General features: G+C 40.9%; 1 protein-coding gene across 6 annotated transcripts in view; it reads left to right on the top strand.

Annotated features, from left to right (window-relative positions):
• Nucleotides 1-17,235, top strand: part of BEGAIN (brain enriched guanylate kinase associated) — a 597,092-nt gene that overhangs the window by 78,600 nt on the left and 501,257 nt on the right. The window contains exon 1 of one of the 6 annotated variants that reach the window (XM_069949878.1): nucleotides 16,433-16,499. The exons of the other annotated variants lie outside the window; for them this stretch is intronic. The gene's annotated coding sequence lies outside the window, so the exon portion shown is untranslated. Of the gene's footprint in view, nucleotides 1-16,432; nucleotides 16,500-17,235 lie in introns of those variants that run through there. 6 annotated transcript variants of the gene reach the window in all.

Genomic DNA, 17,235 nt, shown 5'->3' with positions numbered 1-17,235 from the left:
GAGAAAACTAAACTTACAATTAAACTACTGCAGCTTCAGGACACCAGGGGAAGGTTACTGTGTGTCATGGAAGAAATACAGCTGAAACACCTCTGCTAATTCTAATGAGATTATTGGTGTATGGACAGCAACACATCCTGCCTGTAGTTCTCCTATTTACAAAACAAATCATTACAATAATAATAAACACTAACATAATCGTTATACAAATAACATATACAGTACCTGCACTCACTATTCTGCTGGTGGGGTCACTGTGTACATACATTACTTATCCTGTACTGATCCTGAGTTCCATCCAATGTTAGGCTATGTTCACACAACGTAACTTTCTGTAAAAGTACGTCCGTTGTTGCAATCAGCTTTGTGTAAACAGACCATAACATGCGTCTTCCTGACCAAACAGCTATCTAACAGCATCAGCAGTTTGGAAGGCGAATGATAGATTCCCTTTCAGTAGGTGACTGAGTAAGGCGCCTGTTAATTGGATGCCCCAGAGAAAAAAAAATTCAAAAATTCAACAGATTTGTAAACTGTTTGTATTAAAATCTTCAGTCTTCCAGCACTTATCAGCTGCTGTATGCTCTGCAGGAAGTGGTGTATTCTTTCCAGTCTGAGGGTGGGTTCAGACTGAGGAATTCTCGCGGAAAATGTCCATGGAATTCCGTCAGCTGTACGCCCGCACGGGCACGCTCTTTTCCGCCTGCTCCATAGACACCATTCTATGGGCCGGCGTATTCCGCAATCCGCTGAAAGAAGTGACATGACACTTCTTTCAGCGTATAGCGGAATACGCCGGCCCATAGAATGGTGTCTATGGGGCCGGCGGAAAGGCGCCCAGATGTGCGGGCGGACAGCTGACGGAATTCCGCGAACATTTTCCTCAGTCTGAACCCACCCTGACACAGTGTTCTCTGCTGCCACCTCTGTCCATGTCAGGATCTGTCCAGAGCAGTAGCAAATCCCCCTAGAAAACCTCTCCTGCTCTGGACAGTTCCTGACATGGACAAAGGTGGCAGCAGAGAGCACTGTGTCAGACTGGAGAGAATACACGACCACTTCCTGCAGGACTTACAGCAGCTGATAAGTACTGAAAGTCTTGAGATTTTTTTATAGAAGTAAATTACAAATCTGTATAACTATGTGACACCAGCTGATGTGAAAACATTTTTCCCCCAGAGTACCCCTTTAACAATGGAATGATTCAGTAATAAGGGGGAGCGGTAGATAAATTATTTCCATGCTAAAATAAAAGATTAGTAACCAGGCGTTGAACTTGAACTATAAAGACAGGACCTTTATACAGGTGCCGCTGCACACAGGGAGGATGAAGCCTGCAATTCCTTAACATCTTCTTTATTATCTTATTTGTGATGTTGAAACACTGGGCTAGATCCAGATCACATAAAATCATTAGATTCTGTATGTTTCATCAATGAGGGTGAGACAGAAGATCTTTTAACCTTTCTCACACCCTGTGCAGTACAGACCCTCCACCTTCATCTTCTTTTAGATTATTTTTAGAGGGTTGACTTTCCCTTCCCCCATCATCCATCCCGCTGTAGTTAACATTATTATTAGTGTCATATTATGATCCCATTAGAGCTGATGCGACAGAACTTTTTTTTTTTTCCCAGGCGAGTGCTATAAAAAGAATAAAAGATTATTTCAGAAATAGTACGGCCTTTTACCCATGTATATTCACGTATTCATCTTAGAAGCTTCCTATGCCAGGACCTTATTTATAAGTAACATCCTGGCTGCCTCGCCAAATAGCAGATGTGACCACAAAACAGGGGTCTCTGGAAGGAGTAAGAACCAAGGAGGTATCTGAAAATAGGATGACGCTGAGCCTTAGGGGACATCAGGTAAAGCTCCATTTCTATAGCAGATTGGACAATTGCATATGTAACAGTTCCCTTAGGTACATTATTAGTGTATATAAAGAATAGTTGTGTTCCTCCTTTGCACTAGGAAGCAAGTCAGTATGAGGACATTATTATATATGTATATTTTATTGTATGGATTCCTTGTTACTGGTGCTTGTTCCTAGTAGCAAACAATCCTATTTCCCCATATGAGCTAAACACATGAAAGCCAATATTATAGGAAGTCACAGTATGTTTTCAGAATTTGGGTGGAAACTGGAAAACTCAGAGGAAACGCAAACAAACGTAGGAATAACATAAAAACTCTATGTAAATGTTGCCCTGGTCAGGTCCATACACAGGACCTCAGTGCTGAGAGGCAACTAAAAGGGAAAACAACCTACAAATCCCACAATATCGGTACAGAATTTTTATATAATGTCAACACAAGGAGCCTCAGAACAAATAGTAATACACTACACATGATACATGTCAAAACTCCTTTATTAACTATACACATAAATACTTCACCAGCCATATTTAGAAACTACTAAAGCACAAACAGTCAAAAGTCAATACTTGTAACTCACAGACATATAATACAGCTTTTCTCTGGTGTCAGACCATTCTACAACCAACCTAAACTCAACCAACCTAAAGTTTACTTACATTTCAAATAGGGCTCTGAAGATCTCTGGCCTCTTCTTTGGTGGTCTGCATTGAAGGCTAAACTTTACTGGGCACTGTCACTTTAAAAAAACCTTTGGCATGCCCTGGAGCAGTGTTTCCCAACCTGCTGTGTCTCTTCATACAGTAATGCCCACTGCTGTGCCCTCCATATAGTAATAATGGTCCCTGTTGTGCCCCTCCATATATTAATAATACCCCCTGCTGTGTCCTGCATATAGCAATGCTGTGCCTACTTATAGTAATAATGCCCTCTACTATACCCTCCATATAGTAATAATGCTCCCTGTTGTGCCCCTCCATATAGTAATAATACCTCCTGCAGTGTACCTTCATATAGCAATGCCCCCCTGGTGTGCCTCCATATAGTAATAATGCATCCTGCTGTGCCCCTCCATATAGTAATAATGTCTCCTGCTGTGTCCCTATATAGTAATAATGCCCCCTGGTGTGTCCCATATAGTAATTGTGCTCCCTATATAGTAATAATGCTCCCTGCTGTGCTCCTCCATATAGTAATAATGCCCCCTGCTGCGTTCCCATATAGCAATAGTGCTCCCTGATGTGTCCTTCATATAGTAAAAATGCTCCATGCTGTGCCCCATATAGTAAAAAATGCTCCCTGCTGGTCCCCCTATATAGTAATACTGTCTCCTGGTGTGTCCCTCCATATAGCAATGTCCCCTGCTGTGCCTTCTATATAGTAATGCCCACTGCTGTGCCCTCCATATAGTAATGCCCACTTCTGAGGCCTCAATATAGTAATGCCCAGTGCTATGCCCCCTACAGTAATAATGTCTCCTGCTGTGCCCCCATATAGTAATAATGCCCCCCTGTTGCCACCCCCCCAATAGTAACAATCCCCCTAGCTGTAACCCAACAAAAAACAAACAAGCTTAGTACTCACATAGTACGGGCTGTGTAGCTGTATGGAGCAGGTCTCTCTATCTTTTGGCATGATGATGTCATATCACTGCTAGAGAGGAGATCACGTTCTGGTGTCTAGTAGGCTGTAGACATGAAGTGCCTGCAGCCTATAAGAATAAATAAAGGAGCAGGGCGCTGACAGGTCCTGCTCCTTCATTCTGTTCACTTTAATGCTCAGCCAGCTGGTTGAACATTAAAGTAAGGGGGGCATCCTTAGGCCGCAGCTTCTAGGGATGTTAAAAGGTAAAATTCCCACCAAAATGGTTCAGCACCCCTGGCGGGTTCTCATGGCACCCTAGTGTGTTGCTGGTTAGCAAGCACTGCTCTAGAGACATGTCAAAAGTTTTGATTGGTTGGGGTTTAGGAGTTTAGATAGATAGAGCTGGGAGTAGCATGAGTGTTTTAAAGCCCTCGGAACGATTATCGTTCATAAACTCGCTCCAACGACCGCTCGTTAACGATAATCGCTTCATGGAATTGGTGTAAACAAGCGAACGACAAAGGCGAAATTGTTATATTGTTGTTCAAAATAGTTTTTCAGCATGTCGAAAAAAATCGTTGGTCTTTGAAAGATAACTCGCCAATTGGTACTTAAAATTAGAAATCTTTCGGTCGTTCGTAAAAAGGTTTAAAAAAAGTATGTGTGTCGTATGGTCATGATCACCCCAGCGAACGTTTTAAACGACCATGTAACGACCGCAAAATAATCGTTACACTACATATATCGTTCACTATCCCACGTGTGTTATGTGTTATCGTTTGCTAAAAAAAATAATTTAGTGATCGTTTACGAGCGGTCGTTGGAGCAAGTTTATGAACGATAATCGTTCTGTAGGATAGATTCTTTACTCTCTAGCTTCGTGGTCTCTAGAGACACAGAGATCGCAGTGAGCTAGAGAGTGAAGCGCTTAGCCGGGTGCTTCTCTTGAACATGTAAAAAGTTTTTTACATTGACAGGGACACTTTAACCCTAAGGGTATGTTCACACTGAGGAATCCACCCGACCATAGAATGGAGTCTATGGCACAGGTGAAGATGTGCGCAGCTGAGAGCAGAGGCAAGCTAGGGAATCCGTGGCGGGTTATCTGCCCGGATTCCTCAGTGTGAACACACCCTCACAGTCAATTCCCACACGGATTTGTAGAGATTTCAGTGAATGCCTACATTTATTTGAATTGGTATATATCAGGTAAATTGGACAGTTGCAGAAATTTCTGTCATCCTGGAAAGTTACAGCTTACCGATAAAGCTTAAAATGCTGAACAAAATAGTGTTTACTGGCTCCATTGTTGTAAGTCTAATGGGTGAATAAAACAGGAGGAAGAACAAGGCAAGAAATGTATTTGTTTTCTGAGATGCTCAGTGGCAAGAATAAAAAAGTGAGTTGCCAGAAGATGAGATCATTGACCCTGCAATGCTAAAAAGAGCTGCTTGCCCCCAAAAGAAATTGGTCTGTATTTTATCATAACTAGCATAGATGTAGCTATAGGCGATGCAGTGGTCGCTGTTCAAACTGGACCTAGTCCCATAAGCTATTCTGCTATATACGAGGACAATAGTATTGTAAGTGTTACATGGCATTCAGGGACAGTATTGTACATTTGGGCCCAAGAAGGTCAAGTTCAAATGCATGGAGAGCTACTGGAGGAAGGTTAATTGCATAGGTTAGAAAGGCTTTCCTATCGTGGGGGAACATTGTGCCCATTTCTCTTGGGTGGTATATGTGTGGGAGGCCACACAGGATCAGCTGTCTGCCTGCAGATGAAAGATAGGAATAAGCTGTGATACTGCAAAGCAGCACTAGGGGGCCCTGTTTTTTGCTTTCGTTATGGAGCCCAATCATCCTTATGTATATTCATGTATATAAGTAGCAGTCACTATATCCCATGGGAATGCGATAAACCTCATGTTCACTGCTCTGCAAAAGGTAGACGGCTATGACCTCTGGCCATGAACATAACTCGAGCGTCATCGCTGCCATTTCCTAATTGAAACCAGAAAATCTGTTTATATGTTTAAGAGTAATTAAAACAAATTCCTTCAAATCATGGGATGGTGCTTGGAGGCGGCTGTTCCCTCCTCGCTGCAGACTTGTGGTTTACATAACGCTCTACACTTCCAGGCATTCCTGTACTGCAGGCTTTTTAGAGCGTGGCCCCAACCTACCAATTTCCTGTTTTTCTCCACGTTAATCTAAAATCCTACAAAAACACAGAGTGGCATTGGTGTTAGAGGATTTGGATGTGCTGTGATCTACAGTGAAGGAAAAATAATATATTGTAAATCAGAATTTTACTACATAAGACAAATGTGAACTTCCCAGTGAGGTGACTGACAGAACATTACCGACTGTGCCTGTTTTTTTCTGGAGATCTAGCTTTTGGGAAGTTTTTTTTTATACTCCTATATAAACCAAACACACATTAACATTCCTCCCAAATTTGATTTCTTATGCAAACTTATAAAAACTGCCTTCTGTGTACAAGAATACAAATACTATAATAAACAAGAATATGGCTACTATAATACTGCCCCTATATACAAGAATATAACTACTATAATACTGCTCCTATATATAAAAATATAACTACTATAATACTGCTCCTATATACAAGAATAAAACCACTATAATAAGGTAAAGGAGAAACATTCCTCCCAAATTTGATTTCTTATGCAAACTCACCCATTTATAAAAACTGCCTTCTGTGTACAAGAATACAAATACTATAATATACAAGAATATGACTACTATAATACTGCTCCTATATACAAGAATATGACTACTATAATACTGCTCCTATATACAAGAATATAACTACTATAATACTGCCCCCTATATACAAGAATATAACTACTATAATACTGCTCCTATATACAAGAATATTACTACTATAATACTGCTCTTATATACAAAAATATAACTACTATAATAAGGTAAAGGAGAAACAGAGTCTCGCACTCACCAACTCGGAGATGCAGGTGGTCTAATTCAGACACATCGGAGCAAGTTCAGCGGGGAGAGGGAAAATGGTAGGCAGGTGCGTTCACAGGAGAGCATCAATGTTTCACGCCTACTAAGGCGATTATAAGCCCCGTACTATGCGTGAAACATTGTTGCTCTCCTGTGAACGCACCTGCCTACCATTTTCCCTCTCCCCGCTGAACTTGCTCCGATGTGTCTGAATTAAACCACCTGCATCTCTGAGTTGGTGAGTGCGAGACTCTGTTTCTCCTTTACCTTATTTGCAACCCTCTTTATTTGCCTCTGCACCACAACTTAGTGGTACGGACACAGCCGTTATATGCTACGGTATCCAGTCCTCTGTGTCCTTGAATAGTGTGTCACATATCGGCTAGTGCCGGTCGGATCTCTCTCTATCCTGCCATAACTACGATAATACTGCTCCTATATACAAGAATATAACTACTATAATACTGCTCCCTATATACAAGGATATAACTACTATAATACTGCCCCTATATACAAGGATATAACTACTATAATACTGCTCCTATATACAAGAATATAACTTTCATAACTTTTGTGTAAAGTACAGAGGTGCACACTAACTCTGACACTAAGGTTCTTTTTGTTTCCACATTTTATTCCTGCTTACATTTTTGTAAACTTTTTTTTTTTTTTTAGCTATGGCGATGTGGCATTTTGTGTGTTCTGTCATATGTCAGGCAGGACAATCCATTCTTCTTCCTAAGCATAATCCAATTTGAACAGAGGCGAGATACAGGGAAATTTGTAATGGACCCAAATAAATATTTATGGAGTCAAGTGTGTCAAAATTGCCCAAGCAGTCTCCGATCAGCCAGGAACACTTGGATAACACCAAACGTAATAAATTATTCAGTTACTCTGGGGCCAGAGGAGAAGGAGATGAGTGTTCGCCTTGGAGTGGAACGTAATGTTTAAAATTCTATTCTCTAATATTCTAAATGGTATTTTGGCTTCTGGGGTTTTAAAGAATCCTACAGGCAGCTGCACAAAGGAGATCCTCCAAATTGGAAAGGGATTTTGCTGGGACTTAAAGGGTAACTCTAAACAACACATTATACTCCTTTATTACATAGATTATTTTTTAGTTTAGTAGAGAATCCAGTATATGAAATTCCAATCAGTTAATAATTGAAGAAACACGTGTTTTCCGAGGTGGAAATGTTCCTAAATTCACTGACGTTGAGGAACATGTGATGGTGTCTCTGCTGTGTTTTGGTTGATCTCCCTAAGGTCAACCATCATTCCATTGAATAACTACATGACGTTGCTGCAACATTGAGATCTGCATCTGCCCCCTCCTGTCTAGGAAGGTCTACTTCCAAGATGCGAAAATGCAGGAAGTTAGCACCGGGAGCAAAAGGCTTGAGTCCTCATCTTCTGCTCCACCACACAACTCCTTTAAGTGCTTTACTCTTTGACTCACTTTGGTCTCCATAGTCTTGGCATGTCAAATGTCACCATAGTCCTTTTATCCTGGGTGCTAAAACCAACATACTTATAGGTGTGCCCAGGTTTCCTCCTCTTTAGTGCATACTGCTAATTGTTCTCCAATAGGGGTCATCCTCTACAAAGAAATTTATAAGTTGTGCCTCCTGCCCTAGCGACCCTAGGCATTTGCCTACTCTGCTTATTCTTGTCTTACCCCTGCCACCATTTATACACCTATATAAAGCTTTATAAGACAGAGGAGTTCTATGTCGCCAACACACAGCCTATATCAAAAGGGCGCTTCAGTTCAGTCAACAAGTTGGCAATTTCTTTAGGAAAATCAGCCAAATTGGCATGACCGGCTGTAGGCTTTGATTAGGCGTCTGCTGCTCCAGAAATAATTATCTCTGCTCATTCAATGAGAACCATGTAAGCCAAAAAAGCTCATCATGATTACCATTATGTGACTTGCCTTTGGTTAATAACACACGTGACTGAGGGGAGTCAGTGACCTAGTATGGGACGCATTATGTATGAGAATGACTATGGACGTATGCGGCTCATCAGAAGAGAAGTCCAAATCGTACACAATAGATGTTATTCTGCTCATGTTACAGCGCAACGCAACCATAAAATGACCCAGAAGCTTCAAGGTCTATTGTGGCTTCAGCTGATACATTGTGTCCTTAAAGTGCACCCATCCTTCAAAGGTTTTATTTTTTAAATAATCTGAATTTGTTAGATTAATTTTTCAGAGTTGTGAAAGAAGGTGATTTTAAAGTTCATTATGCACAGCTATGTCTTATTGCCTCCATTTCAGGGGATAGGACCAGAGCTGGGCTGTTTGCTAGTGGTACTCACATAGGGACTTCCTTTCCCCTACTTCTCTGGCCTAATACAGCACAACACCTACTCCTTACTGCTATGCTATGACATAGCGATGATGAAAGTGCACGTACTAAAGGTGTCCATACATACATACGTCTACATTTTATTCAATATACACATGAAATTTCCAGCACAAAAGAGCTGGGTTCTGAAAAATAACTATGCCCAACCCTTCTCTCCATCAACATCATCTGTCGAGAGAATTGGAAGTCCTCCATAACCTTATACTGTCAGCCGAACCTGCCAGTGGTGATAGGATTAGCTAAGTTAAGTAAACAACATATGAGCACCTTAGGGGCAGAAGGAGCAGGAGATTACATTCGAAAGGCAGAGCTGTGTATCTACAGTAGTCAGAACAAAAGGGACTACTTCATTGGTGTTCAGATATGAAATGGAAGCTCTGATTTACCTTTTATTCACAGCATCGATCCTCTAGAGGAGGCAGACAGGCTCATAAATTGCAGTAACACAGCCTAGTCTATCTCCTGTACATAGAAGTAGCTAAGACTCATCCTCATTTCCTGTACTCCATCCTGGTCTGTCTGTTACTAGACAATGACAATGAGTCTAACAACAGGCAGTGAATGACTGTTGTAGGGAAGTAAGACACCTAAAAGGACAATATTTTAGGGATATTTTCCAGGGGCCATTTCTGGTGAATGAACTGATTTACCATTTAAGGGAACCAATATGATGCAAACCTCCTTGCAGTGATAATACATTTATTATACTTTGTTTTGTAATAAAACGTCTTGCTTTGGTTTTTATCTTAAAGGGACTGTACACTTTGAGAGTTGGGATTGTTTGGGGAGTTTCACTGTTGGGATCCATCATGATCATGGAGGTGTGTGTGTGTGTGTGTGTGTGTGTGGGGGGGGGGGTACTGTTGTACCAGAGAAAAATATTATGCTTAGTGCAATGTTTGAGGAGGCAGAGTATGACACAAAGCAAACAATTTCTGATGCATTACCCCTCAGGTCGGGAAAACAGCATAGCAATGTATGTATTTTGTCAGGACTTACAATCTACACATCGTTTTAAATATCTGGTTAATCAGTTTTGGCGCCCACTGCTAAGTCTCTGCCCATTGGTGCCCATTTTATAAATTTCAGGTTATACTCCTGCCAAAACAGAGAACAACAGATTTTGGAGATCTTTTATCATTGAGCTTTATGAACTCTATATCCGCCTGAACAGACCCAGAGAATTTGTTTTGCCTGTACATGATTTGGTTTCGGCTTAGGGAAAATGTGATTTTAATTATGAAAATCTGGACTTGTGTTACTTTGCTTCCTCTTAAAACATTTGTGTCACTTACAATCATTAAAGTTGCTAGAAACTTTCAGAAAATGATGTTTTTCATTTACAGGCAGAAAATTATTGCCCATTATTCAATTATTAGATTATTTACCTTGGGCTTAAGTATGGCATGTCGCCTACTCAGGCTTGGTATAGTATGTGATACGTTGATGACGTTTTTCCTCATTGACGTTACCAAAGAGATGACATGGCATGATAAAATATAGTCCTCAGGGTAGCCCAATCTTTAGCTGAGAGCAGCCGGATACGGCAAGAACCTCTTCACATTGATCTATCTAGCCTGGTAGTTTAGACAAACTAAGCTCCACATTTTCATTAAGCCACACCCATCAGATGGAATTAGACATAAATGGATAGTACTAGAAGTCAATGGAGAATGTTTGCAAGACTTTATAGTTTAATTCTTTGCTTAATGCTCATTGTTTTTTTCTCATTCTCACTTCTAATAAAAGTTGCCTCATTAGTTTTCAGAATTGTGTTAATTTGTGCAGTGTCCTCTATAGGGTAAATGTGGTATTACATGGCCATTTGGCTGTAGTCTGTGCACGCAGCAGCTTTTCCTCCTATGCAGTGGATTATTTTCTATTGCTTATATAGTCCTAAAAGGGTTTGTGGACCCCTTTAAGCTCCTTCTTTGAGACCTTTCTAAAGAGCTGTTGGACACATTAGCTCTCTGGACCCTGGCAATGACTTAAAACAATAAATTCTAACATAGTATTGATATTATAAGGCTGCCCCGGGTCACTATGGGAGGGGATGCCCATGTTCCTATAGGTAGATTATTTTTTCTGCTATGCTAATCCTGCTGGCCAGTCCAGAAGACCAGATGTCTGGTGAAACACTTGTTGTGCCTTTGCCTAGACTAGAAATTTTGTAGGATTTGTTATATGAGTCGAAAGCTTATCCCACCCATTATGTGTTGGGGTGAGGGTTCCTCCAGTTTTTATGGTATATAGGGTACTTCAATTGGACTTCGATTGAAAATGGGTCTAAAAGTCTCCTCACTGTGCAAGTTGTAATTTTTGTAATACAAAATCTGTTTTTTCTAAACGACTTGTTTTGCATTGGGAACCAATATTGTTTCTTGGCTCAGTACAAAAAAAAAATTCTCTATTCAAGAATTTTTGACATTTGAGACTCGTGACTGGCTGACTTTCATCTTTGCCCAACTCGCTGAGGGTATCCACACCATGACACTCAAAGTGGAACGGGGCCCATGGCAAGTACAAACGTTTCCTCTCCTACTTGCTGTGAGCCATAACCTACGGATCAACTGTGCTTTAATTCCTTCACAACCCTACGCGGGCAGTGATAATGAAAAATCTGAATTTAGCTGGCAGCTCCATAAAGCAGTATGGGGAAACCCTGCCAGAAAAGTTAACTGATGGGCCGGAGGTCCGTGTCTCCTTTTTAAGGTATTAAAGAGTGCATTAGATAACAAAACACAGCTGCTGTTATGATTTGCATCATCCAATAAAAAGAAGTTAATTATTAAACAAAGTTAAAAATGAGGCCGGAGCGGCCAACTTGTGTTTTAAAAATTAAAAGTATGTACTGAACAAACACAAGGGGCTGGGAAGACTCTTGGACGTGGGGACTTAGGAAAAAAAAAAAGTTGGACAACTTAGCTGTATTTTAATTGAATTTAATAAAATAACATGGAGTAAATTTAAAGGGCCTGTCCTGTTTGGGCTACCCTTTTATAAAGGCAGATGGCGGTAACAGGGACGGAAAGAATGGATCTGTGTATAGCATGCATGAATATTTAAGGAGCACTCCTTGGACAGCTGATACATTGGGGCAGATTAAAAGTTGTAAAGGCACTAAAAAAAAAGTCTAGTCTTAGATTGTACTAAGAATTAGTATTGTGAGGCCTGCCCAAATAGGTGTAATAATTAGGGCAGTTCCTTGGGGGTGGAGCTTAGTATTCTTTAAATCCTTTTGTTATGCTCCATCCCCAGGGGTTCTGTACTATGGAGTTCTTCACGATCTTATGCCCATCTAGGAACCAATACGCTTAACGTGCTTGGATTTGACAAACAACTAAAAGAGCAGGTCGACGATGATTTGCATCAAAATTTAAGGAGAAGATTCTAGGCAATTTGAAGGGCAGGGCTGATAATGGTCCATGATCTGAGGTTCAATGTTGGTCAATACGACAAGACCATATTTTTATAGCTATATAAGTTACGTAACAAACACTAAAGCTTGATTGGCGTTGACCATATCAACCAAATCAATTGTTCTGTTCCTCAGTCGGAAAAGTGACACAACCATTTACTCACATCTATTGATCCTCCTGGCTCCAGCCAACGCTATTAGGTCAATAATCACTAAGGTGTGCCCATCAATAAGACACCTTTCAAAGTCCACCACCAAACTTCGGAACAACTTCCATAGACAAAAGAGACCATTTCTTTTACTCATTAGAATAGGACCTATATGTGGCTTACCAACCATACCAGTCAATGTGCCACAGATCCTCTCCATTCCCAATATTAGATCAGTCAAGATCAGTTGCAGCGACACCTTAAATAAATAAAATGAGAGCAACATGTATCCTGACAACCCATTTGTTCTCTCACCCCATAAGAAAGAGAAATTCTTAATAAGTCTTTGATGTATGTCCCAGAAGGCATCTATCCTCCATTGTGTAACAAGTTGTGGGAGAGGCCTAGGCTGCTCTACTAGTATGACTCCAATAAAGACCATGTAAGATAAGCCCAACCCCCTCAGCTATGTGAAGAGGACAGGAAAGAAATATAGTCCTGTAAAAATTTGAGTATCCGCTTGGACAGTCCCGAAAGAACTATCCCTGCATCGGAGAATCGGCAGCACATGGTCGATCCCTTTTTTATGGACGGATTCTTTAAAATATTCCCCTGGAGCCTTGTAAAGAAAGGTTGGGGCCAACTTCACTTTTCTTTCATGAGCAACACCAAAAACATTACATTTTCTAATGGTTTCCATTATGATCCCTGGTAAACAAGTTTCATATATTTGGCTTGGCCACAAAAAATAAAGAGAAAAAAAATTCTTCTGCAGTTCTGGGCAAAGAACTCAGAAAATTAATAAATGGATTTCCCAACTTCTCCTCTTACCGTATTATTGTATTATGAAGGACAGACTCCATGGAAATCCTCCGCTTTACTTGTGTTATTCTCCAGACACATACAATAATGCACCCAGAAAGCTGTTGGTGTTTCTTAGCTCAAACTTCGTGACTCTCCGCACCCTCCTGCCGGTTCAGTGTCTGTTTCATATGTATATGGCTACAGTGCATTGTGGAACATGCAAAGATTTCACCAGACATCAAATCTTAGGTGGCACAGAGGCTCTTAAGCCCCCTCATGCACGAGTGCTACCCCAAGACCTCTATTACTATCCTTTGTTCCCAAGGCAATAGTCATAGAGACCCCTGGCCAAGTATAATACATATGTACTCTGATCTGCCCATATGTGTTAGCTATCTGACTAAATCCAAGTAGTGTTGAGTGGACTTGAGAAAACTGTCCGGGTTCAGCAACTTCTCCAAACCCAAATGCTCAGCAACTCATTCTGGAGAAGTTGGATGCTACCCTAGAGCTGCCAGGAAAACATGGATACAGCCATAGGCCATAGGCTGTATACACGTGCCTTCCTAGGGCAACATCCAACTTCTCCAGCTGCCGAGAATCAAAAGAAGTTGTCGAAACCAGAAAGTTTCCTCAACTCCGCTCAACACTAAATCCAAGTAGCAGCTAAGGAAGTGACTGGACTAAAAAGCACAATGCAGCAGATACTGAGTAGATACACAGTAAAGCAATGGATTCTCAAAATTACTCAAAGTAAACAATAAACTCAAGTTTACGGAAGTTATAGGAAAATATGTAACAAAAATACAATAGGCATGCCAAATATGTTAAAAACAATAGATGACATCAACTAAGGGGGAATATCCAGTGATGTGTGCCCATTACTATTCACTGTGATTATGACGGGAGGACCCACATGGGCAGTTACAGCCAATTACAGAAGCACAGCCAACCGAACCGTAGATGCAGAAGGATTCTAGGGGGAGAGGTCCACAGTGTCTGCCAACTCGTCCCCCTGGGGAAGCTGATCAACTATCGAAACCCCAACAAGAAAGGGTTACAATTATGTAGATCCCCCGATATGAATTGTGTAAAATCTGTGAGTAAACTATATAAAAAAAATGGGATGAGACAAAAAATAATCTTCAGTGTATCACATTCCATATATACTAGTGAATAGTGCAGCTTTAGCTTGTAGCTTATTTGCAAAATAATAATTGAACTGTATCTATAAAGGGTCTGACCAGCTCCACACCTGTCAACAGGTGGTCTCTAATATTGCAGCTCAGCTTCCAATCTTAAAGGAAATCATGTTTCAAACTGCTGACACTGTTAGGCTGGGTTTACACTACATTTTTGTCATCCGTTTTTTGCAAAAAACGTTTTTTTGCAAAAAATGTTTTGATCCGTTTTTTTTCATTGACTTCCATTATAAAAAAAAATGGATAAACGGATGCGCACAATTGCATCCATTTTCTCACCAGTTTTTCATCCGTTTTTTGCAAAAAACTGATTGCGAAAACATAGTGTGAACCAAGCCTAATGGTCCCTTTACACGGAGCGACTATCGTTCAATGTTTCACAATAACGATCGCATTTGAGCGATAATCGGTGTAAACACTGCGTACGATCAAGTGACGAGCTATAAATCGTTCATCGTGATCTTTAAACATGTACTAAAATCTTTGATGGTCATTCGCTGAAAATTAGCAGATCACTTTATCTAAACAGTCTTTCAACAATTCACCCTATGTGTGAGATGGGCTTAAGCGATCTTAAAACAATCGTAATAACAATTTTTTTTTAAACGATTTAACGTTCCATCTAAACACTGATCGTTATAAACAACACATTGTTACTTCAAAATTATTAATGGTTCGATTGCGCAAATTATCGCTCCATGTAAAGGGACCATTAGGGACCTAGTAGACAAACTGATTTTTCATTTTCTCTGATTAATGATAAACAAGCACTTTTGGGAATGACCTGAAATCATTCCTCATAATAAACAGAAGAACAAAAGTCGTTAGTTAGGATGGTAATTACGTATACACTAGTAAACAAATCGTGATAACAAACTATGTGTAAGATTAGTGAATGATAACAACGATTTTATGGTCAGCCTAAATATTTTTGTTAGAACTTTGATTACTGCATACACACGGAAAGATTATCGCCTAAATTCAGACCAGGGCCCTTAGATTGGGACAAGCTATTAGGGCAAGGAGACACATTGGGGGAGATTTATCAAGACTGGCATACTCGTACTTAAATCAAGCCCTGCCCCCATTTACCCTGCCGGATTTACTAAAAGGCGCTCTCTGGAGCAGGTGCAGATTCCTGCCATGGTTTACACCTGTTTCCAGGTGTAAACCATCTTACATTAGGCGCAGAAGGAGGCTACACCCCCTGCCTGCCCATCAGTCAAGTCAGGCTTACATCTGGCATACCCCATGGTAAAGTAAAAAATCTGCGCCTCTTCTGCGGCCTACGCCAGGGGCGTACCTTTCATATATCCATCTGTGCTTTCATAACATAAAAAATATTTTTGTCCCCTGGTGCCAAAGAGGCGTTCCTAAGCTCCTGATCTGCAGCAAGCTGTAACGCCTACTCACTGTGGCAGCCTGTACTCTGTAAACAGTAACTTTGCTTCCTCACAACTAGAGGGGAAGTTGCAAGGGAGCTCAGTCAAACTTGACTGCATGTTGCTATATTACCTTCGGCAGCATGGGAATTGGTAGGTAAGCAATTGCCCACTACATCCTGCAAAGTGAATCTCCGTATTAATGTCTGCCTTCCTAGGAATGACTATAGTCAGTAAGGCGTAGGACGCTCACTCCCAAACGCCACTGAAGGCTAGTTAAGACAAAGGTTACTGCACAGACATTTGGACAGGGGCCACCGCAAACAACTTGTCCTCATTCCAGTTGAGCAACTGTATGCTAGGACATTTTCCGCTCAGGCCATCTAGGGACAGGGTGAAAGATTGGATGGGATTAAAAGGAACTTGCATAAACACGGGGTTATGGGACTCAGCCTGTATCAGCCACAGTTTATTAACCAGCAAATATGTTTTACCACCCATAGCGCAAATACAGTCACACCTTCCTCCCTCACAATGCACGGCCGCAGGCTGGCATACAGGACCTGGCAGCCGCACATCCCATATGAATAGGCATTGTTCGGATATTTGGGAAATTGTCAACATTTTAAGACTTTCGAGCTCCTGTGGATTCCACTACATTCACTGCTAGGAGGATTAGGCAATGCTTCAAAGTTGGGAAGGCGATGGATAAGGTTAGATTTTAGAACACAGAAGTAGCAGAGCCGAATGTGTCACTTGACTCTTTTTAGTTGCATTGTGATAATAGATACTGCGACAGGTCCAGAAGCCTCCGAGACATCAGGTTCACTTTAAGGGGCAAAGAGGGGTCAAACGTGAAAAGGAGATTAATGGCTTCTGTCCTTCTCAAAGAACCAAAGAAAAAGAAAGAATGAAGGCTACAGTATATTATCTCTCTCTATATGATATGTCTCATTTGTTTTCATTCTATATATAGATCTATTCCCACAATGCAGCTCAGTCCTTGGAGCCGCAGCCTCCTGTAGGAGAAATTCTTGGCACCGACGTCTCCCATATTAGCTGCGGCTCCTTCCCCTGATTGTATAGTGCGTGTGGAATTTCATTCATTACATTAGGTGGTGAGATAATCTTGCCGAGTTAGTCATAGTGTTACGTTGCCTCCTCATTTATGTCAATAAACAGTATACGGCCATTGCTAGGTCTTACATAACAGAGAGGGCTGTGAGGGCAAGGCAGGTAGACTCACGAGGCATGCACACAGTAATATCAAGGCTACTAACAGCATCTTCATGTTACCAGGCTCAACCAATAGGATTTCCTTTGCTCTCCCCTTGTGGTAAGGTGTCTGCACTGTTGTTTAGAGAGGAAATTAGGAAGTGATTAAATCCATGGGGGGAGAAATAAAAAATGTAAAGTGATGTAAGTTACTTTACTAAAACCAGCACATTT

Source organism: Dendropsophus ebraccatus, chromosome 13 (assembly GCF_027789765.1).
Source record: "Dendropsophus ebraccatus isolate aDenEbr1 chromosome 13, aDenEbr1.pat, whole genome shotgun sequence".
Taxonomy (NCBI): Eukaryota; Metazoa; Chordata; class Amphibia; order Anura; family Hylidae; genus Dendropsophus; species Dendropsophus ebraccatus.
Note: the sequence above shows the minus strand (reverse complement) of the source record. Positions and strands in the feature narration are given on the sequence as shown.